This window comes from Saimiri boliviensis, chromosome 13 (assembly GCF_048565385.1).
Source record: "Saimiri boliviensis isolate mSaiBol1 chromosome 13, mSaiBol1.pri, whole genome shotgun sequence".
NCBI classification, from domain to species: Eukaryota; Metazoa; Chordata; class Mammalia; order Primates; family Cebidae; genus Saimiri; species Saimiri boliviensis.
The window spans coordinates 56370085-56394434 of record NC_133461.1 but is presented as its reverse complement, the minus strand read 5'-3'; the positions used below and the strand labels follow the sequence as shown (position 1 = coordinate 56394434).

At 40.1% G+C, this 24350-nt stretch overlaps 1 protein-coding gene and 1 pseudogene across 4 annotated transcripts in view; both read left to right on the top strand.

Moving 5' to 3' along the window:
* The window catches only part of GREB1L (GREB1 like retinoic acid receptor coactivator), a 316336-nt gene that overhangs the window by 30121 nt on the left and 261865 nt on the right, over nucleotides 1–24350 (top strand). The gene's annotated exons all lie outside the window — the stretch shown is intronic.
* Nucleotides 17083–17201, top strand: LOC120361780 (5S ribosomal RNA; annotated as a pseudogene).

The following is a 24350-nucleotide window of genomic DNA, read 5'->3' as shown; positions in this document are numbered from 1 at the left end:
ACTGGGATGAAAGTGAAGGAAATAAGAGGTTGGTGGGAAAAAAAGATGTTAAATTAAGACTGTGTTATGAAGTCAGTGAAGTCTAGGATCTGAAGTGTAGCCTACATAAAATGAGTAACAAGGGCCCACTGAAAGTTTCTTTTTTTCTTTCATTTTTAGTTAACACATAATAATTATACATATTTATGGGATACAGAATATTTCAATACATGCATACAATGTGTAATGGTCAAATCAGGGTAATTAGCGTATCTATCACCTCAAACGTTTATAATTTTTTGGTATTGTAAACATTTAGAATCCTCTTTTAGCTTTTTGAAAACATAAGTTATAGTTAACCATATTCCCCCTATGGTGTTACAGGATACCAGAACTTACTCCTCCAATCTAGCTGTAATTTTGTATCCAGACCTGCTTCTCCCTATCCTTCCCCGCCCCTCACCCTTTCCTTCCTCTAATAGCTACAATTCTACTCTACCTCTATGAGCTCAACATTTTTTATTTTTAGTTCCTATGTATGAGTGAGAACGTGCAGTATTTACCTTTCTGTGCCTGGCTTATTTCACTTAATATAATGTCCCCCATGCTCATCCATGTTGCCACCAAAGACAGGATTTCATTCTTTTTTTTTAATGGCTGAATAGTATTCCACTGTTTGTATATACCACATTTTCTTTATCCATTTATATGCTGATGGAAATTTAGGTTGATTCCATATCTTGGCTAGTGTGAATAGTGCTTTGGTAAACATGGGAGTGCAGATATCCCTTTATACTGCTTTCCTTTCCTTTGGATATTTACACAGTAATGAGATCATTGGATTCTATAGCAGTTCAATTTTTTTGTTGTTGCTTTTTGAGACAGAGTCTTGCTCTGTCGCCAGGCGCCAGAATGGAGTGCAGTGGCACTATCACGGCTCACTGCAACCTCTGCCTCCCAGGTTCAAGCAATTCTCCTGCCTCAGCCTCTCGAGTAGCTGGGGCTACAGGCGCACACCACCATGCCCAGCTAATTTTTGTATTTTTTTAATGGAGACGGGGTTTCACCATGTTGGCCAGGATGGTCTTGATCTCTTGACCTCGTGATCTGCTCACCTCGGCCTCCCAAAGTGCTGGGATTACAGGCGTGAACAACGCGCCTGGCCAACAGTTCTATTTTAAATTTTTTTGAGAACCCCCATACTATTTTCCATAATGGCTATATTATGTAATGGTTGCACTAATTTACACCAACAGTATATATGAGTTCCTTTTTCTTTGCTTCCTCACCAGCATCTGTTATTTTTTTGTCTTTTTCATAGTAGCCATTCCAACTGAGTAGAGGTGATATCTCATTGTGGTTCTGATTTGCATTTCCCTGGTGATTAGTGATGTTGAGCATTTTTTCATATACTTGTTGGCTATATAGAAAAATCAACTCAAAGTGGATTAAAGACTTAAACATAAGACCGAAAATTATAAAGCTATTAGAAGAAAACAAGGGCAATGCTTCAGAACTTTGAGTCTGGGCAACGATTTTATGGCTAAGACTTCAACAGCATGGGCAATAAAATCAAAAATAGGCTGGGAGCGGTCACTCACGCCTGTAATCCCAACACTTTGGGAGGCCGAGATAGGTGGATCATGAGGTCAGGAGATCGAGACCATCCTGGCCAATATGTTGAAACCTTATCACTACTAAAAATACAAAAAAATTATCTGGGCGTGGTGGCGTGCGCCTGTAGTCCCAGCTACTCAGGAGGCTGAGGCAGGAGAATCGCTTGAATCTGGGAGGCAGAGGTTGTAGTGAGCTGAGATTGCACCACTGCACTCCAGCCTAGGCAATAGCACAAGACTCTGTCTCAAAAAAAAAACAAAAACAAAAACAAAACAAAAAGGAACAATGGAACTATATTAAACTAAAAATCTTCAGCATAGCCAGGGAAAAAATATCAACAGAGTGGAGAGACAGCCTATATTATGGAAGAAAATATTTGCAAAGTATTTATTCAACAAGGCACTAATGATCAGAATATATAAGGAACTCAACAGAAAAAAAACAACAACAACAACAAATAATCTGGTTAAAAAGCGGGCAAAAGATCTGAATAGGCATTTCTCAAATGGTGACAGACAAATGGCCAACCACCAGACATTTCTTATCAGGATTGTGACATTGTTGTATTTTAGAACGGCAGCTTTCAGCTATTGCATACATATGGGTGCACACAGACCTGAATATTAGTGTTGGAAATAAAAGAGAAAAAAGGGTATTCAAAAAATGAAAAGAGATATGTGATTGCTGATTGAATTTTGGAGTCAGAGGAAAGGGATGAGAGACTGATAACTCCAAGTTTTCAAGCCCAACTTCCTGGGAGAAAGATCTTACCATTAACAGTAATAGAAAAGACAGAAGTCAGTTTTTTAGAGATGGAAATGATGAATTTGATTTTAGATTAAGGTTGAGATGATGGACAGACATTCAAATAAAAGTATGTAGTCGTTGAAAGTATGTAGTCACTGAAAGACATTGGATGTGGAAGGCAACATCCCTAATACATACCTAACTACACCCTGAGTGTACCATCTCTCCAGAAAAGACAAGCTGTTCTCCTATTTAGCTGAATTCCCATCAGACCCATTTTGACTGGAAGAGAATTATTTACGTATGACAAGGTAAAGTCCAATATAGGGAGATGAAAAAATGAGTATACTTTTATTGTTTGACTCAAATATTACATTTCATCTCTATAGGATGTATGTTTTTGTTGTACTGTGATTGACATTTGTTTAAATCCTTGCATACTATTTCAGCTGTTTAATTCTGAAAAAGAGTTTTAGGATGACGTTCTGGTTAAGTTACCCTTTGATATAACATTGCAGTCTTTGTTGTTATTAACAAATAACAGTTCTTATGTACATTTAAGCAGTGTGAAATTTAGTGAACTTATTTTGAGACGGAATTTTGCTAGTTTCCCAAGCTGGAGTGCAATGGCGCGATCTCGGCTCACAGCAACCTCTGCCTCCCAGGTTTAAGTGATTTTCCTGCCTCAGCCTTCTGAGTAGCTGGGATTACAGGCATGTACCACCACACCTGGCTAATTTTTTTGTATTTTTAGTAGAGACAGGGTTTCCCCATGTTGACCATGTGGTCTCGAACTCCTGACCCTAGGTGATTCACCCACCTCAGCCTCCCAAAGTGCTGGGATTACAGATGTGAGCCATCGCACCTGGCTAGTGAATTTATTTTTATTCTATGGCATATTGTACCTGCCTCTGATTTAGCAGTCTTTTGTTCTGGCAGGTTAAAAAAAAAAAAAGTTTACTAATGACAATGTAACATCCAATATTGAATGATTGGGTATTTTAGGGAATGATTGATCTATATAATTGCTGAGATCACTATGTGCAGATAAAGGGGGGCAGTGATCTTTATTTCTTGGTTTCTTCCTCTTTGTACAAAGTCTTGATGCTCCCCTCCTTCTTGGTCTGGAGCCTCTCATCAGGGAGCTTGCATGCTTTGGTCTCAGACCTGTGGGCCTCAGCCTGGCCGGCCAGGAGCTTCTTGCAGACTTTGTCTGCCTTCAGCTTTTGGATGTGTTCCATGAGAATCTGCCTTTTTTTTTTTTTTTTTTTAAGATGGAGTTTTGCTCTTGGTTGCCCAGGCTGGAGTGCAATGGCACAATCTCAGTTAACTGCAACCTCTACCTCCTGGGTTCAAGCCATTCTCCTGCGTCAGCCTCCTGAGTAGCTAGAATTACAGGTGCCTGCCACCATGCCTGGCTAATTTTTGTATTTTTAGTAGAGATGGGGCTTTGCCATGTTGGCCAGGCTGGTCTTGAACTCCTGACCTCAGGTGATCCACCAGCCTCACCTCCCAGAATGTTGGGATTACTGGTATAAGCTACTGTGCTCGGCCTACTGCTTGTTTTTGAACATGTTCCCCTTTACCTTCTGGTATGGGATGTGATGCTTGTGGTAGTCTATCCTCTTAGATTCACAGTACCTTCTGAGCAGCCAGTGCAGAATTCTTCTATTCCTCTTACAGGTTACTGTCTTGGGCATTTGAGAATTGCCTGCACTTCTGGCGGGCCAAGATGTTTTTTCGACGTTGAGACTGGGAATTTTCAGTCACGGGCTTGAGGATGATCCACCGGTCTTTGATCATCTTCCAGGTTGGCCTGCAGGAGTTGGTGTTGGCAATTCCACTGATCTCATTGGGGTGCAGCCAGACCTTTTGCTATAGCAGAGGACCCTGAAGGTTAGCTTCTTCCAAAGCAGACCATACTCATGCCTGAGGCCTGAGTGCCTAAAGGAAAGCTGTTTTGGCAGTTTTTACACTGAAATGTAATTGTTTGAAACCTATGGAATATCCCAAGTGAGAAAGTACTATACCTTAAGGTAAGGAATAAGTTTTGTTTGTCCTGAGGAGCTGGTATGCATCCTCTTCTGTGTTGGTAAGAGACTGTTGTGTTCCCCGCTTAGTTCCTGTTCCCTAGGAAAGTTGGAGCTAAATTTGATGCTGAACTTTACATCTGTTGTTTAGTATATTTGATTTCTTCTGGACCTGAACTTTTCTTTTCCTATTTCGTTACATGATGTATATCTCTTCTTATAAGCCAGGGTACATCTTGTGGGGGAAAACTAAATGTACACATAAATTTAATTTATTATAGCCATCAAACAATTCCCAGAGTCAAGGTTGTGTCTGCTAAGCACATAGAATAATTCTAAGGTCATAGTAAATATGCTAAAAATGTTTTGGAGGCTGAGCGCAGAGGCTCATGCCTGTAATCCCAGCACTTTGGGAGGCCGAGGCGGGTGGATCACCTGAGGTTGGGAGTTTGAGACCCACCTGACCAACATGGAGAAACCCCATCTCTACTAAAAATACAAAATTAGCTGGGCATGGTAGCACATGCCTGTAATCCCAGCTTCTTGGGAGGCTGAGGCAGGAGAATTGCTTGAACCTGGGAGGCAGAGGTTATGGTGAGCCAAGATTGTGCCATTGCACCGTAGCCTAGGCAACAAGAATGAAACTCTGTCTCAAAAAAAAAAAAAAAGTTTTGAAATGAAGTTCAATGAAGTTCAACAAAAGTTCAGAAATTTCAGGAAGACTATTGGAGTAGGAAAACTAGAGATACTATCTTGAAAGAGGAGGCATTTATGCTTAATTCTGAGAAACAAATAGTGTTTTACAGGCAGAGGTAGATTGATGGGTTTTTTAGGGAAGGGAGTTGCATGAGCAGAGATGTAGAGGCAGAAAAACATAAGCCTTATCCTTGTTAGGGCAAATAATCATTTTGGAGAACAATGTGGAAGATGGAGGGAGTGGTAGGAAGCCTGGCCGCCTTCGCTGTTAGGATTATCTGTGGCTATTACTTGGCATTTATCTCTTTCTCATCATGTCTAGAGCCAGGCCCCAGATACCATAGTCCCAGTGTGTAAGAGTTCACAGAGATAGGAGAGGACGAACACCCACTCTTCAAGTGTCCTCTCTCATCCCGCCCTTGACTCTTAGTCATTGACTCTAATCCTTTACTTAAAACAACTAAGCTGTGATGTTGTTTTAACCCTGCTTAAAATCCAAGCAGTCTACAGACTGCCAGGCAACCTTAATTATTCTTTAGTTTACTCATGAGGAGTCCCTAAACATAAAGTACACTTATACACATAGGAAGCAAGGGCTTTCTCAGTGGGCTATTTCACTTCTGGAAGCTGTCTGGTGAAATTTGGAAGTAATAAAAATAAATGCTTATATTTATTCAGCATTGTGTACCAAGCACTTGATTGAGTACATTGTATCTATTGTGTCATTTCATCCTCATCACCATCCTTAGAAGTATATGCTATGATTATCTCCATCTTAGTAATAAAAAACAGACGGAAGTCTAGTATGCTGCATTTAAGTTCACACAGTAACCTAAGTGTAGTGTACTAGAACTGGGATTTGAATCCAGGCAGCCTGATTTCAAAGCCTGAACTCTTAGCCAGTACATCATACTAATTTAAATGAAACACATTAAGAAAGTATGAGAGACACATGTTCTGTATTCAATAGATGATGACAAACAATTAAGTATCATTGTTAAATTAACAGACCTTTATATTTCACATTTCATGAACTGAGTGGTTTTGAGATCTTTGTTTTGTATTTTTAATGTTTAAATAAAAATTATCTTTGAATGCCTTTAGATGGGGCGTGCATTCTTCTTTCATGTGTGTCTCATATTAGCCCACAAATTTATGGCATTAGTGGATGTATGATGTTAATTCAGAATTCATTTATTGACTAGACATGGTGACTCATGCCTGTAATCCCAGCACCTTGAGAAGCCAAGACAGGAAGATTGCTTGAGGCCAGGAGTTTGATACCAGCCTAGGCAACACAGTGAGACTGTCTTTACAAAAAGCTAAACAAACAAGCCAGCCATGGTAGCATGCACCTATAGTCCCAGGTACTCGAGAGGCTGAAAGGGGAGGATCCCTTGGGCCCAGTAGTTTGAGACTGCAGTGAGCTATAGTCTTGCCACTGTACTCCAGCCCAGGTGACAGAGCAAGACCCTGTCTCTTAGGAAAAAAAAAAGGGGGGGGGGCGGGGCCAGGCATGATGGCTCATGCCTGTAATCCCAGCACTCTGGGAGGCTGAGGCGAGCGGATCACGAGGTCAGGAGATTGAGACCATCCTGGCTAACACGGTGAAACCCCATCTCTACTAAAAATACAAAAAAAATTTAGCCAGGCATGGTGGCACGTGCCTGTAACCCGAGCTACTCAGAGGCTGAGGCAGGAGAATCGCTTGAACCAGGGAGGTGGAGGTTGCAGTAAGCTGAGATTGCACCACTGCACTACAACCTGGTGACAGAGTGAGACTCTGTCTCAAAAACAAAACAAAACAAACAAAAAGAATGCATTTATTATGTTAGTTCAGAATGTAGCCCCCACTCACGCAGGTTGCTGTTTTGCTCTTTAAGGCAATGAGAGGGGAAAATGGGATGATGCCAGCCATACAGATTTCCTTTATCAGGGAAGGAAACCCTTTCCCAGAAATCCCTGCAGTGGACTTTCTATTAGGTTTCTTAGCTAGAACTGGGCTGCATGACCATCCCTCACTATAGGGGAGGCTAGAAGGGTGGGGAACAGAATTCTCATGATGAGCTTAGACCAATCAAAATCCTTCCTTTAAAGTTGTGCAAATTGGCACCCCAAACAGAACTGGAGTCCTGTTAGCAAAGAAGAGGGAGTGGAATTTTAAAAGGGACTAAGAATATCTGTCATTTATTAATTCTTTAAAATTATTATTTGACCACACACTACCCTCACAATGGAATGATTCATTAGGATAAGCTAACTGCTGTAACAAACATCCTTAAAATTCCATTGGCTTAATTACTTGCTCATGCTGTAGTCTGACACGGTGAGGCACTTCTTGCCGTCATTTAGGGATCCAGGTCCTTTCATCTTGTTACACTACTATCTTCCAATTCTGGACTCCCAAGATTGCTGTGGCAGGAAGAGAGCATATAGGGAAGGCAAACAACTCTTGACTGTCTTGGCCATCACATCAGGCATGTTCCATCTCAGAGCTAGGAAATGTTTAGCTCTGTCTCCAGGGAGAGGAAGTGGGTTTGGTAAGCATCTAGCCAGTCTCTGCCACACTGCAGTTGGGTGAAATCTAGTTGTCACTGAAGACAATTGACAAGATGGCTAAAGGTATTTTTTACAAATGTAAAAAATGACTTTCATAAGAAATTATAAATGGGACATAATTTTTTGATATTTTTTAGTATTTCACCTACTTTTCCTCTTTATTGACAGTTAAAATATGAGACAGCCTCAAGCATGTTATATCTAAAAAACCTTCCTTGACCTTTCCAGACAATAAGCAGCTCACTGTATTTACTTCTGTGCTGGGCTGCTCCTTAGCTGTAATAACTCATTGGCATGCATCTCACTTGACTTAAAACTGATAGGGTGAAGACTGTGCACAGTTCATCTTTTAATTATCAGGGCTTAATGTCAAGAAGATAATAAAAAAAGAAACAATTGAATTAATGTCTAAATAGATAAATGCAGAAATGGATGTATTGACAATAGTAAAACTTTAGACTAAAAGGAGAAAAACCTAGTTTTAAATCATGAGAATTTTTATTTAGATAATTTTAATAAAAATAATGTTTTTCTCTGACAGGCCGTGCATGGTGACTCACACCTGTAATCCCAGCACTTTGGGAGGCTGAGGTGGGTGGATCACCTGAGGTCAGGATTTCAAGAACGGCCTGGACAACATGGCAAAACCCCGTCTCTATTAAAAATACAAAAATTAACTGTGTGTGGTAGCAGGTGCCTGTAATCCCAGCTACTCAGGGTGAGGCAGGGAGAATTGCTTGAACCTGGGAGGTGGAGTTTACAGTGAGCTGAGATCACGTCACTGCACTCCAACCTGGGCAACAGAATGAGACTCCATCTCAAAAAAAAGTTTTTCTCTGTAGCATAAATGATAATTTGAACTAGCTGCTCACAAATAATTAACATACATAGTAATATTTGGTCAATCTAGTTCTATTCATTTGATTATGAAGTGAAGATCTTAAATTGTTTTCATAAATATATTAAATATGATGTTCAGTTTAAGTGGCCTTGTATTTCACATCCGTGGAGATTAAATGAGATTTTTATTTCATTAGTAATAGTTGTCATACTATTTTAATCTTCTATTCATTAATTCAACCAGCATTCAATGAGTTCCTATGCAAACAGAAGATACTAATAAACACACCAGTCTGTAATTATATAATTAAAGATTTTATTAGTTGGGATGAAGGCTAGAAAAGGTTAGACTAACTGGGAGTTCATAATTTGTCTTGGAGATTTAAGAAAGTTTTTGAAGAGGTACTCTCTGTGTTGAGATGAAGAGGAAGAATGAGACAAAGCCTGATGGAGAGTTTGGGAGAGAGCACTTTAGAATGTTTGAAGGTGCTGAGAAGTGCTTGACACATGGGAGGAACTGAGAAAGAAGGCCAGGGCCATCAGCTGGAGGGGCAGGACAGTGGAGATGTAGGCATGGGCCTCCCAGACCATGGTGAGGCCACTGGACCTTTACTTTAAAGCATTCGTGCATGTGATTAAAAAAAAAAATGAAAAGAAAAAACTCAGGCCAGGCGCGGTGGCTCACGCCTGTAATCCCAGCACTTTGGGAGGCCGAGGCGGGTGGATCACGAGGTTAAGAGATCAAGACCATCCTGGTCAGCATGCTGAAACCCCGTCTCTACTAAAAATACAAAAAATTAGCTGGGCATGGTGGCATGTGACTGTAATCCCAGGTACTCGGGAGGCTGAGGCAGGAGAATTGCCTGAACCCAGGAGGCGGAGGTTGCGGTGAGCCGAGACTGCGCCATTGCACTCCAGCCTGGGTAACAAGAGCAAAACTCCGTCTCAAAAAAAAAAAAAAAAAAAAAAAAAAAAAAAATTTTAAAACACCACACTTGTAACAACAATGAAAAAAATACTGATTACATTTCATAAATGGAAGAAAAGAAACTAAACGAGGTTGAGATAAATGTAGGAGATAGATTTAAATAAGTTAGGGGAAAATACTTTTTTATTTTATTTATTTTTTTTTTACAAGGGAAAATACTTTTGTTAACAAGTGTGGTATTTTAAAATTTTTAATATATATATTTTTTAGAGATAAGTCTTCTTCTTTTGCCCAGGCTGAAGTGCAGTACAGTAGCAGTATGTATGATAAACAAAAAGCCGGGTCAATATCGTGAAACCCCAAAAATGCAAAATTAGCCAGGTGTGGTGGTGCACAACCTGTAATCCCAGCTACTTGGGAGGCTGAGGCCGGAGAATCACTTGAACCCAGGAGGCAGAGTTTGCAGTAAGCTGAGATCTTGCTACTGCACTTTAACCTAGGCAACAGACCAAGACTCTGTCTCAAAAAAATAAAATAAAATAAAGTGTTAATATTCTCTGCATATAAAACATTCTTACAGTCATTTAAAAACAACAATTACCTCAAAATAAAGGAATCTAGGGCAGAAGTTGACAAAATCCTAGATCAAATCCAGTCCATATCATATTTTGAAAATAAAGTTTTATTGAAACATGATCATGCTCGTTCATTTGCATATTGTCTGTGGTTGCATTTGAGCTTCAGTGACAGAGTTGAATGTGACATCAAAACCAGCAGTTTTTAGTATCAGTTTTCTGATCTCTTATATCAAGGAAAATCCATTTTGGTGACCTTGGAAGACAATATAGAGTCCCTTCTCTTTGGAATGGCTTTTGGTGGTCCTGTTTAGCTTCAGGAGAATGGGCCAGTTGGGCTCTTGAGGTTCCTTCCTCATCCTCATCCTGTTTTATTTTGAGCGTGTCTTGGGTCAGGTTATTACATGGGAATACCTACATAAGACTCGTCCTCTCTTATGCATTTATTCCTGTTGGGTCAGTCCTCAATCGACTGATTTTTCTGCCCTGGCCTTCTTCTGCGACATCACCTCTTCCTAGGTAAACGAGTCCCGGGGACCTCAGTGTTTTTAAGACACATTCTCTGACCTTCATCGATAACTGACTTTCCAACCATCTATTCTTCTGTGCTCTTGCACTCAGGTTGTGGACTTTTTTTTTTCTTCTTTTTTTTTTTTGAGACGGAATTTCGCTCTTGTTACCCATGCTGGAGTGCAATGGCGCGATCTCGGCTCGCTGCGGCCTCCGCCTCCTGGGTTCAGGCAATTCTCCTGCCTCAGCCTCCGGAGTAGCTGGGATTATAGGCACGCACCACCATGCCCAGCTAATTTTTTGTATTTCTGGTAGAGACAGGGTTTCACCATGTTGACCAGGATGGTCTCGATCTCTTGACCTCGTGATCCACCCGCCTCGGCCTCCCAAAGTGCTGGGATTAGAGGCGTGAGCCACCGCGCCCGGCCCCAGGTTGTGGACTTTTGTTGAAGAAATTCACACAACCTGGGAAATGGGTGGTACAGCTACATTCATGGTCTCTCCCCTGGCTGGGAACCCTACCCTGAAATCTTAACATGATTCCAAGTCAGCTCCTCTCCAGTTACCTCTAAAGAGTGGCCAGCCTGACCTTTCTTCTCTAACACCAGCATGCCTGTTCCACCATCCCTTTGTAGCTCTCTGTAAATGATCTTGCCTTATACTGCACAGGGAAAATAGAGGCCTTCATGTAGTAAGTACTGGCTCTTAACCTCCTCTCATTCCTCAGAATGAGGAATCCACTTGTGACACCTTTCTTCTGCTTTATTGTAAACATTTTATCTCTAAAATGTTTTCTTTAGCTTATAAATTAGTTCATTTCTAGTCTTTCTATAAAAAAAGAAGAAAGGAAGAGGCTGGGCGCTGTGGCTCACACCTGTAATCCCAGCACTTTCGGAGGCTAAGGCGGGCGGATCACGAGGTCAAGAGGTGGAGACCATCCTGGCCGACACGGTGAAACCCTGCCTCTACTAAAAAAAAAATACAAAAGTTAGCCGGGCGTAATGGCACGTGCTTGTGGTCCCAGCTACTCGGGAGGCTGAGGCGGAAGAATTGCTTGAACCCAGGAGGCGGAGGTTGCAGTGAGCCGAGATTGTGCCATTGCACTCTAGCCTGCTGACAGAGCAAGACTCCGTCTCAAAAAAAAAAAAAAAAAAAAAGAAAGAAGGAAGAAAGGGAAGAAGGCAGGAAAGAAGGAAGAGAGAGGGAGATGAGGCAGGGAGAAAGAAGGAAAGGAAGAAAGGAAGCTTTTTCGATATTTCTTTGGACCCTACGTTTCTCACCAATTGTCCTACATACATCTTTTTTCCTTTACAGCCCAGCCTTTTGAATACAGGCTTTCCATTTGTCACCAGTTCCTCACCATGTCGTAAGATTTAGCCTCCTGTGAGCCTTGTGCAGGTGCCCTGGCCAACTTGCCATGCTAGGGGTACCCTTTTCATCCTTGTCCTCTTGGATTCTTTGGCACTTATAGAGTTGGCTTTTGTCTCATTCTTAAAATGTGCTTCATTTTCTTTTCTTTTCTTTTCTTTTTTTTTTGAAACGGGATTTCACTATGTTGGCCAGGGTGGTCTCAAACTCTTGACCTAGTGATCCACTGGCCTCAGCCTCCCAAAGTGCTGAGATTACAGGCATGAGCCACTGAGCCCGGCCTAATGTGCTTCATTTTCTTTGTTGATACTGTTCTCTTTTAGTTTCCCACTTTTGTTTTTCCTCAGATGCTTTGCATGCTCTTACTCATTTTCCTGCCTTTTAAGTAGAATTTCATCCTTAGACTCCTTTTCTCACCTTCTTCCTAGGCAATCCCATGACCTCTGTACTAGTGATCTGTAAATCTCCACTCCCAACTTACGCCTTTGTGTAGACTCCTCCGTCAAGTGCCTACTAGGAGATCCCATGCCTATATGTCCTAATGTGATCTCAAACTGAACATAATCAAAACTCAACTCCCTGTCACCCCTATCATGCCATCCACACCATGCCATGCTGCATCCTGTCATACTGTATGAGCCACCAGACTGTAATGCCCTGTGACTTTTTTGTCTGCCCAATTCTATTTTGACCTTCTTGAGGACTGGAATCTCGCTTTTCATTTCTGTATCTTCAGTATGTTGAGTTTGCTCAATGAATGTGTGAGAGAATGGAAGTAAGGAAGAAGAGTGAAAGCAAGAAAGTGCCAAAAATGTTCTTGTTACTCTAGGGCCTATTGATAAAACACAACAGAAACCCATGAGGCCTGTTGAAATGGGTATAGCCATGACAAATGACTTTTTATTTAGTGTTGAAGCCATTTATTTAGGTTCATAGACTGTAGGATATTAAAGTTAGAACGGCATCCTCCTCAAAACATAAAGTTTACTAGTAAACATTGAGAATTTTACATTTAACATTTAGCACACTTTTGCTTAGCACCTGAATTTTTGATACTTGGTGGTACTGAGTGCACTCAGTCTAAAGTGTTCCGGGTGTAAAATGTTCTGGTATCAACTGTTCTCAATACCTGAGGTCAGAATACTAATCCTTGAGCTTATAACACCACCAAAAAATGTGCAACAAAGAAAACACCAGTCCTGGTAGATATGTAGAAAAATTACAATTTTCAGAGTCCGGGTTTGAATTAATAAAGTAGCAATCAGAAATCATAAGGAAAAGATATGTATGCCAAACTAAGTGCAGAAACCAATTGATTATCTATTTTTAAAATTCAGATTGTCTTAATGTCAATAATGTTTCATTTAAAAAAACTCAAGACTTCTGGAAATTTTAAACTAATTAACATTAGAATAGCCTAATAGTTATATTAGAATAGCAATAATTCCTATACAACTGAACACATGTCCTATAAAGTTGTGTTGTTTACAGCTAACTCCATGTTTCTTTAATTTTCCTGACAAATATTGTAAAAATAAGCATTCAATAGGGTGAAAAAAAATCATTAAGACATTGCCAAATCAAATACTTATATTAAAATCATTCTATGGCTGGGCATGGTGACTCACGCCTGTAATCCCAGCACTTTGGGAGGCCAAGGCGGGCAGAACACCAGGTGAGGAGATCGAGACCATCCTGTCCAACATGGTGAAACCCCATCTCTACTAAAAATACAGAAATTAGCCGGGTATGGTGGCACATGCCTGAAATCCCAGCTACTCAGGAGGCCAAGGCACAAGAATCGCTTGAACCCAGGAGGTAGAGGTTGCAGTGAGCTGAGATCACATCACTGCACTCCAGCCTGGTGACAGGGCGAGACTCCATCTCAAAAAAAAAAAAAAATTATAAAAAGGCAGTTTGTCTCATCATTTCAAATTCCTTCCTTGTTTAAAGAAAAGATTATATTTTAGAAAATTTGAGAAACAGAAAAAGGACATCTGTAATCCCACCGACTTCATATAGCTTTTTGCAGAAATGTTTTTCATAATTGTAATTATATATGTAATTTTATATTCTTCTTTTAAAGTTAGTATTTCTCTCATGAATATTTTTCTGTGATGTTACTGAATACTTATAATTTCTTATAGCAGCCTAATTCCAATTAATTATATGCCTAAATGTCTTTTATCATTTACTGGATACTTTAAATGAGATCCAATTTTTACTCTGTACTTATGGATCCAACTTGCCCAGTATACTTTGTACTTTTTCCTTAGGGTAGATTTCCAAAAGTAAAATAGTTCAGTTGAAAGTTATATTTTTAGATATATAATAGCTTAATAATTTTCCAAAAGATTCTTCCAATTTTTAATTCCCCCAGAATGTAAAAGTACCAGTCTCTGCCAGGCGCGGTGGATCATGCCTGTAATCCTAACACTTCGGGAGACCGAGGTGGGTGGATCACCTGAGGTCAGGAGTTCAAGACCAGCCTGGCCATCATGGTGAAACCCCATCTTTAATAAAATAAAATAAAGTACCAATCTCACTGCAAATCTAGCAGGTTTTAAATTTTTTTCTTCAAGAAGTGGGCTCTCGCTGTGTTCACTTTAAGAGGTGGGGTCTTGCTGTGTTGCCCAGGCTGGAGTGCAGTGGTTATTCACAGGCATGATCATCACACCCCATACAAACTCCTGGTCTCAAGCAATCCTCCCACCTGAGCCTTGAGAGTAGCTGGGACTACAGGTGCATGCCACCTGTGACTGACCTGATTTAGCAGGTTTTTAAAAAACAGTACTTTATTGTTGTTTTTTGTTTTGTTTTTGGTTTCTAGACTCTATTTTAGAGCAGTGTTAGGTTTACAGAAAAATGTAGCCGGAAGTACAGAGGCTACCATATATATCCTTTTGAACCCCTCTTCCAGTTTCCCCTATTATTAGTATTTTGCATTACTGTAGTACTTTTGTTACAATTGATGAATGAACATTTACACGTTATTATTAACTAAGGTTCATTGTTTATATTAGGGTTCACTCTTTATGTGGTACATTGTATAGGTTTCGACAAATATGTGGTTTCATCTATTAATATTATCATATGCTGAATAGTTTGATTGCGTTCTACCATTGTGCTATAAATCCTTTGTGCTCCACCAATGCATTCCTTTCTCCCAGTAAGTCCTGGACAACCACGCCACTCTAGGCTTGCTTGTTCCAGAATGTCATATTGTTGGAATCATATAGTAGGCAGGCTTTTCAGATTGGCTTCCTTCACTCAGCAATATGCATTTAAGGTTCTACCATGTCTTTTTGTGGCTTAATACTTTCTTTTATTTACTGATAATATTCCATGGTGTGGATGTACCACAGTTTACCTATTCACCTATTGAAGGACATCTTGGTTGCCTCTGGTTTGGGCAATTATAAATAAAGCTGCTAAAAACACTTGTGTGCAGGTTTATTTGTATAGATATAAGGTTTCAACTTGTGGGTAAAGTATATGTATTTATATCTACTTGTTATTGCTTAATGCATGTATTATCTTCTTTTCCATCACTTAATAAAATAAGTGTTTAAACACTTTTTTTCTCCTTTCAGAGTCTGTTTTCTCCAGGTTACTTTTTGTTTGCTTGTTTCGGTCTCTATTTTCTATGTCTGAGATGTTTCTCAGTTGTCTAATAATTCTGGTTACCTGCTGTTATTTAAGAGCAGTGTCCTATAAAGCTTGTAAGAAGCTGTAATGCCATGGTGTCTCACCACCCATGGGCCATTTCACTAAAATGCCTACTGTCAGTATGTTAAGCATTTCCCCTTGGACTGGTTAGATTCTACAGAGAAAAGCCTAGCCTCCTGTCATGATGGTGTAGGACTAGTTACTATCTTTCTGGGAGATGAGTTGGAAAAGAGGTCTGGAGGTGGGTGGACTCAGCTTTAAGTATATACAATGTTCACCTAATCCCCCTTTTTGCATAATGGCACCTCCACCCTCAACTCTGCCTGTTCAGCTTTCTGTAGAATAGGGGAGGTATTGTTGCCTGCTTGGAAGTGAAGAAGGTATCTCGGGATCGAATTGATTTTTTGAAATCAATTGATTTTTTAATTCTGTTTCTAACCTCACCTTTGTCTCCATACCTGGAACCTAACCTGGTGTGGTTCCAGGTATGGAGACAAAGTTGAGGAGATGGTGTGGTTTATTGTGTAAAACTAGTTGTTTAAGCTTCCCTCATTGCTGAGTTGAGATTCAATTTCTCATTTCTCCAAGGTCAGTTATTGCCTGTCCACCTGATTTCAAGTTTATAAATGTTGCTGTTGTTTCATTTACTTCTGTCCTCTTTTGTCCTTCTGAAAACCTCTTTACTATACTTTTAGCTGGCTTTTGGTAGTAAGAGAAAATACATGAATTTGTACAATCTGCCATGTGTATGTGGAATACTCATGTATCTTTTTATTAAAGGGAAAGTTTTCAAAACTGTAGGTAATAGAAGCTAATTGGCTAAAAACTTCAGAAAAATATTTTTCAAAAATTGAATGCATTAATATTTTCTACAAACACACCCTTGCCTAAAATTTTGGTACATGTCCATTCTGACTTTTCTGTATGAATACATAATGTAATTTATTTTCATTTTTGTGTGTCTCAAAAATACAATTGTGTATATATAGAGAGAAAGCAGGTGAGAATTGGCTACGAACAGGCATGAGAAATATTTTTGAGGTGATGTCTTCAAAATGGATTGTGGTAATGGTTGTGTAATAACAAATTTGTGGAAAACTTTTGAAATATATACCTACAATGGGTCTGTTTTATGATATGTAAGTTATGATTAAATAAAGTAGTTTTAGAAAATTTCCACCAACTAGCCAAAGAAAACTCAAATAATTATATTGTACCATATACATTATAAATATTTATTCACTTTTAAATTTATTGTGTGGCCAGGTACAGCAGCTCATGCCTGTAATCTCAGCACTTTGGGAGGCCAAGGCAGGAGGATCACTTGAGCCCAGGAGTTTGAGACCAGCCTGAGTGACTTAGTGACGCCCCACTTTTACAAAAAATTAAAAGAAAAAAAAAGCCAGTGGTGGTGGCATGTGCCTGTAGTCCCAGCTGTTCAGGAGGCTGAGTCAGGAGGATCTCTTGAGCCCAGGAGTTCAGGGCTGCAGTGAGCTATGACTGAGCCACTTCACTCCAACCTGGGCAACAGAGCAAGACCCTATCTCCTAAAAAAAAAAATTATGTATACAGCCATATCATCCTGAACACACCCAATCTCGTCTCATTTTAGAAGCTAAGCAGGGTCAGGCCTGGTTAGTACTTGGATGGGCGACCACCTGGGAATACCGGGTGCTGTAGGCATTATTAAAAATTATTTTTAATTAAAAAAAAAAGTAAAAAATTACGATTAATACCGTTCATGTTGACAAATTAAATTTAGGTCTATAAAAATGGCGTTTAATTAACACACTGTTTTTCTCCCCAACTCTTTTCCCTTCATTTTACAAAATATATGAAACTACTTTCATAATACACTTTTGCTTACCTCTTTTCATTTTTGTTTATATGCTTACATATTGATGCATAGTTATAATTATTGTATAAAATTTAACATTGTGATTATAAAACAGCATCCTAACCATTTTTCCATATGTTACATAGTCATTATTGACAGTTATTGGGTTGTTGTAAAAGTAATTATGGTTTTTGCCATTACTTTTAATGGCAACCTAATACATAGTACTTCATAAGGTACATGTATTATATATTATTACCTGTTTTTCTTTTCTTTTCTTTCTTTTATTTTTGAGATGAAGTCTTACTCTGTCACCCAGGTTGGAGTGCAGTGGCGCCATCTCGGCTCACTGCAACCTCCACCTCCCAGGTTCAAATGATTCTCCTGCCTCAGCCTCCCAAGTAGCTGGAACTACAGGCATGTGCCACCACACCAGCTAATTTTTGTATTTTTAGTAGAGACGGGGTTTCACCTTAATGGCCAAGCTGGTCTTCAACTCCTGACCTTGTGATCCATCCGCCTTGGCTGAGATTACAGGCATCCCACCACGCCTGGCCTTTTTTTTTTTTTTTTTTTTTTTGAGGCAGAGTCTTGCTCTGCCAGAGTAGAGTGCAGTGATGGGATCTTGGCTCACTGCAGCCTCCACCTCCTGGGCTCAAGTGATTCTCCTGCCTCAGCCACCCGAGTAGCTGGGACTACAGACATGCACCACACCCAGCTAATTTTTGTATTTTTAGTAGAGATGGGGTTTCACCATGTTGGCCAGTATGGTCTTGATCTCTTGACCTTGTGATCCACCTGCCTCGGTCTTCCAAAGGCCTGAGATGTCAGGCGTAAGCCACCACGCCCAGCCTAATTACCTATTTTTCTATGCATTTTTGCTGTTTCAAAATTTCTACTGCCAAAAGTGATGTAATGCATAATTTTATGCATTTAGTCTTTTCCTCTTTTTTGGATCTTTTACTTAGAATAAATTCCTAGAAAGTCTCCATTGCTCTTAAAGCTAAACATGAATAACTTCAGAGCAAAACAAACTGGCTTTGACATAATTCCATTTTAAGGAACCTCAGAAATTCCATGCATAGGGAACCTATCAGTTATTTGTTGCTAATATCTGTTAAGTGGTTCTACATTATGGCTTCTGATATTTTGCTGAACATAGTTTTTATCAGATACAGTGATTCAGAGGAGTGAAGAAAGGCAGGAATTTTGTAGAAAAAAAATCCTAGATATTATTTTGCTGAAAGGCAGCAGCAACATCACAGTGCTTTTGCTTTACTTAAAATTCCCAAATGGAGAGGTGACAAACCCACTTTAGGTTGGGAAGCCTGAGGTTTCTAATGCCTGTTTATCCTAAATAATTATGTGTGTTGGGGTATCTCATCATTGATTTGCAGCTGCACTTTACTGGCTACAAGCTGAGAGGCTTTCTTTAAACCAAAAACAAAGTTTGAAAACTTCTAATTTAACATTAATAGATCACTACTTGGCCAAGTAGGGAAGTGACTGGGCATTCTGGAGAAGGCTCTGGGAGTTCCCAGTATCTAGAAAACACCTCACCATTTAACATGAGCAGCGTACTCAAGTCACTGGAGTCAAGGAGTCTGAGAATTTTGCTCTTCTAGGTTGGGTGTGGGGGCTCACACCTGTAGTCCCAGCACTTTGGGAGGCCTAGGTGGGTGGATCAACTGAAGTCAGGAGTTCAAGACCAGCCTGGCCAATATGGTGAAACCCTGTCTCTACTAAAAATACAAAAATTGGGCATGGTGGCGGGCGCCTGTAACCCCAGCTACTTGGGAGGCTGAGACAGGAGAATCGCTTGAACCCAGGAGGTGGAGGTTGCAGTGAGCTGAGATTGTGCCATTGTACCTCACTCCAGCCTGGGCGATAAGAGTGAAACTCCATCTCAAAAAAAACAAAACAAAACAAAACAAAACAAAACAAAAACAAAAAACCTTAATTTTTAAAGTTTTAAAGACTTAAAGTAGATTTCCTCCTTTGCAAATGTTCCTCCTTCTCACCCCTTTTCAGTACCTGGGCAGCCAAGAAGCTCAATGTCAACGGCAGAAAATGCTTTGTCCCTGCCACCCTCTTCGTGTGTGTGGTACCTGTCAGCCTGTCACACACCCCTACTTCATCCCCCAGTTGATTCAAGGGTCGGTTTAAATATAAAAAAAGCTCTGTGGAGCTATAATTCACATAAAATGCACCCATTTAAAATTTACAATCCAGTGGTTTTTAATATATTTACAGAGTTGCACAACCATGATCATAATTAATTTTAGAATGTTTTTATCACCTTCCAAAAGAAACCTGTACCCATTAGCAGTTATCTTCATTACTCTCCAAATCCCCCAGTCCTAGAGAATCACTGATGTATCTCTCCATATAGATATGCCTATTCTAGAAATTGCATAAAAATGGACTTATATAATTTGGGGGCTTTTGTGACTGAATTTTTTTTTACTGAACGTTAGTTTTCAGGGTTTATCCATGTACTAATACTTCATTTCTTTTTATTGCCAAATGCTATTTCATTGCATGATTATACCACATTTTGTCTATTCATTCATCAGTTGAATGAATAGACATTTGGGCTGTTTCCACTTTTTGGGGCTATAATAAATAGTGCTTGCTGCTCCGGTGAACACTGTGTACAAATTTTTATATGGCTGTATGTCTTCATTTCTCTTGGGCACATACCTAGTCCTGGATTTGCTGGGTCATATGTTAACTCTATGTTTAACATTTTAAGGAAACTGCCAAACTGTTTTTCAAAGTGGCTGCACAAGTTTGTTCCCATTTGCAAGGCGTGAGGGTTGTTTCTCTCACCACATCCTCACCAACACTAGCTAATGTGTTTTTTTTTTTTTCTTTTAGCCATCCCATTGGGTATGAGGTAGTATTCCATTGTGGGTTTGATTTGCATTTTTCTAATGGCTAATAATATTGAGCACCTTTTCATATGCATATTGGCTATTTGTATGTCTTTTTTGAAGAAATACCTGTTTAAATCGTTTGTCCAGCTTTTGATCATATTTGCTTTTTTATTGTTGAGTTATAAGAATTCTTTACATATTCTAGATACAAAGCATTTATCATATAGATGGCTATGAATGTTTTGTCTCATTCTATGGCTTGTGTATTCATTTTCTCTTTTTTCTTCATTTTTTGTGACTTTTATTTTGTAAATATTCTGTTTGTTTTCTTGATGGTATCCTTGAAGCACAAAAGTTTTTAATTTTGATGGTGTTCAGTTTATCTTTTTATTTTGTCACATATTTTGGGGTTTGTGTCTAAGAAACCACTGCCTAATCCAAGGTCATGGAGAGTTACACCTACGTTTTTTTCTAAAAGTTTTATAGTTTCAGCTTACATTTAGGTCTAGGATTCATTTTGAGTTAAATTTTATGTAGAATGTAAGGTAGGGATCTAATTTCATTCTTTTACATGTGGAGATCTAGTTGTTTTATTGCCATTTGTTGAAAAAACTACCCTTTCCCTATTGAATATCTTGGCATCCTCATCAAAAATCAATTGGTGACTGGGCTTAGTGGCTCAAGCCAGCACTTTGGGAGGCTGAGGTGGAGGATGCTTGAGCTTAGGATTTCGAGACTGGCCCTGGCACCTTATCTCTACAAAAAATAATAAAAAATATTAGCCAAATATGGTGGCATGTACCTGTAGTCTTAGCTACTCAGGAGGCTGAGGCAGGAAGATCACTTGAGATTGGGAGATCAAGGCTGCAGTTGCTGTAGTCACTGCAATGTAGCCAGAGTAACAGAGCAAGACCCTGTCAAAAAAAAAAAAAAAAAAAAGGAAAGGAAAAAAATTGCTCAACCGTAAAGATAAGTCATTTTTTTCTTGACTCTAACTTGCATTCTGTTGATCTATATGTCTCTTTTTAATGCCAGCAACACACAGTTTTAATTACTGTAGTGTTGGATTAAGTTTTGAAATTGGATGTATGAGTTCTCCAACTTTGTTGTTTTTTCTTTTGTTTTCTTTTCTTTTTTTGAGACGGAGTTTCGCTCTTGTTGCCCAGGCTGGAGTGCAATGGCGCGATCTTGGCTCACTGGAACCTCCACCTTCCGGATTCAAGCTATTTTCCTGTCTCAGCCTCCCAAGTACCTGGGATTACAGGCGTGCACTACCATGCCCGGCTAATTTTTATTTTTGGTAGAGACGGGGTTTCTTCATGTTGGTCAGGCTGGTCTCAAACTCCTGACCTCAGGTGATCTGCCCACCTTGGCCTCCCAAAATGCTGGGATTGCAGGTGTGAGCCACTGCACCTGGCTTTTTATTTTTTATTTTTTTATTTTTTTAGAGGGAGCCTCACTCTATCGGCCAAGCTGTAGTGCAGTGGCACAATCTTGGTTCATTGCAACCTCCACCTTCCAGGTTCAAGCAATTCTTCTGCCTCAGCCTCCTGAATAGCTGGAATTACAGGCACATGTCACCACACTTGGGTAATTTTTTTGTATTTTTAGTACAGACAGAGTTTCACCATATTGGCCAAGCTGGTCTCGAACTCTTGACCTTGTGATCCACCTGCCTTGGCCTCCCAAAGTGCTGGGATTACAGGCATGAGCCACTGCACCCTGCCTGTTCCTCTTTTTGAAAATTGTTTTGGTTGTTTTTGGTCTCTTGCACTTCTATATGAATTTTAGGATGAGCACGTCAATTTCTGCTAAAAAGCCAGTTTGGATTTGGATAGGAATTGTACTGACTTTGTAGATCTGAAAGGCCTTTTGTGCAGTTGTTCTGGGTGCCAAAATGGTCCTTGTGACTTTGCCCTTTTTGCTCTTTTCCCAGAAGACAGAACTATCCTTGGCCTTAGTACTTAAAGAAAATGAGAAAATCTGTTCATCTAAATGTGAGCAATTGTGTTTTTTTTCTGCCTCAGTGTCCTTTATTTATAAAATGGGTAATAAGTATGACCTACGTCATAAAGATGCTGTGAAGATTAAATGACAGAACCAGGCATCGTGGCTTATGCCTGTAATCCCAGCACTTTGGGAGGCCAAGGCTGGTGGATCACTTGAGGCCAGAAGTTTGAGACCAGCCTGGCCAACATGGCGAAACCCTGACTCTACTAAAAATACAAAAAAATTAGCCAGGTGTGTGGTGCATGCCTATAATCCCAGGTACTTCGGAGGCTGAGACATGAGAATTACTTGAACCCAGGAGGTGGAGGTTGCAGTGAGCCAAGATGGCACAACTGCTCTTCAGCCTGGACAACAGAGTGAGATTATGTTATCCATAAGTAATAACAACAGTTATATTCCCAGAGATCTTTGTATCTAGACAGACTTTCCAAATTCTTCCTGCATTGGTCTCATTTTGGACTACTCTCCCAGATATGACCTGGATGCCAAGAAAACCTGCATTTATTGCATTCTTAAAAACTCATATGCTTACAACTATGTTGACAGATGTTTGTATCATAAAACATAGAAAAATAACAGGAATCTTTGAGCTGTGTGGCAAAAAGGATATTTTTCACTAAGAAAACCGTAATTGAAAAAGTATAATTTCTTATTTTTTCTTTTTCTTTTCTTTTCTTTCTTCTTTTTTTTTTTGAGACGGAGTTTCGGTCTTGTTACCCAGGCTGGAGTGCAATGGCGCGATCTCGGCTCACCGCAACCTCCGCCTCCTGGGTTCAGGCAATTCTCCTGCCTCAGCCTCCTGAGTAGCTGGGATTACAGGCATGCGCCGCCATGCCCAGCTAATTTTTTTGTATATTTAGTAGAGACGGGGTTTCACCATGTTGACCAGGATGGTCTCGATCTCTTGACCTCGTGATCCACCCGCCTCAGCCTCCCAAAGTGCTGGGATTACAGGCTTGAGCCACTGCGCCCGGCTCTTCTTTCTTCTTTTTATTTTTATTTTCATTTTTATTTTGAGACAGAGTCTTACTCTGTTTCCAGGCTGGAGTGCAGTGGCATGATCTTGGCTCACTGCAACCTCTACCTCCCAGGTTTAAGCAATTCTTTTGCCTCAGCCTCTCGAGTAGCTGGGACTGCACGTGCGTGTCACCACGCCCAGCTAATTTTTGTGTTTTTAGTAGAGACAGGGTTTCATCATGTTGGCCAAGATGGTCTCAATCTCTTGACCTCATGATCCACTGGGATTATGGGTGTGAGCCACCGCACCTGGCCAAAAAGTATAATTTCTAAGCTGTTGGGGATACTTTTTTTTTTTTTGAGATGGAGTCTCCGTCGCCCAGGCTGGAGTGCAGTGGCACTATCTTGGCTCACTGCAACTTCCGACTCCCTGGTTCAAGCAATTCTGCCTCAGCCTCCTGAGTAGCTGGGACTAGAGGTACACACCACTACACTCAGCTAATTTTTGTAGTTTTAGTAGAGACGGGGTTTCACCATGTTGGCCAGGATGGTCTCGATCTCCTGACCTCATGATTTGCCTGCCTGGGCCTCCCAAAGTGCTGGGATTACAGGCATGAGCCACCATTCCCAGCCTGTTGGGGATATATTTTATAAAATCCTTAAGAAATTCTGTTTCTCCGTGTTGGTAGTTTTTCTTGACTGGGATGCTTATAACTGGCAGCCAATGGGGAGCTAATAGACAAAAGAGAATCTGGGAGAGCCTGCCAAGATGAAATGTCAGATAGAGGGGATTATGTGTGTAGTTTTGTTTTATTGTGATCCGAATGCCCACACGTTCTGTAGCCTTTAGGGAGAGTCTCCTCCCTTTAACACCCAGCTAAGTCTGTGCCCAGTCCAGGTACCTCCCTAAGTATCTGAGAATTCCTAGGTGATACTTAACTTAGCCACAGAAATATTTCTAGCTTGCCACTTTTCACTCTGTTCTGGCTTGTCACCTCTCATTCTCAAACATAGCTTTCAGCTTCTGCACCTCTGGTCAACCTAAAGAAGTTGATGTTAATAGTTTATAACAGAAGAACCTTGTTAATATTATAATGGTAATGTAATATTATATTATAAATACAAACTGGAAATTTCTTAGTAAACTGT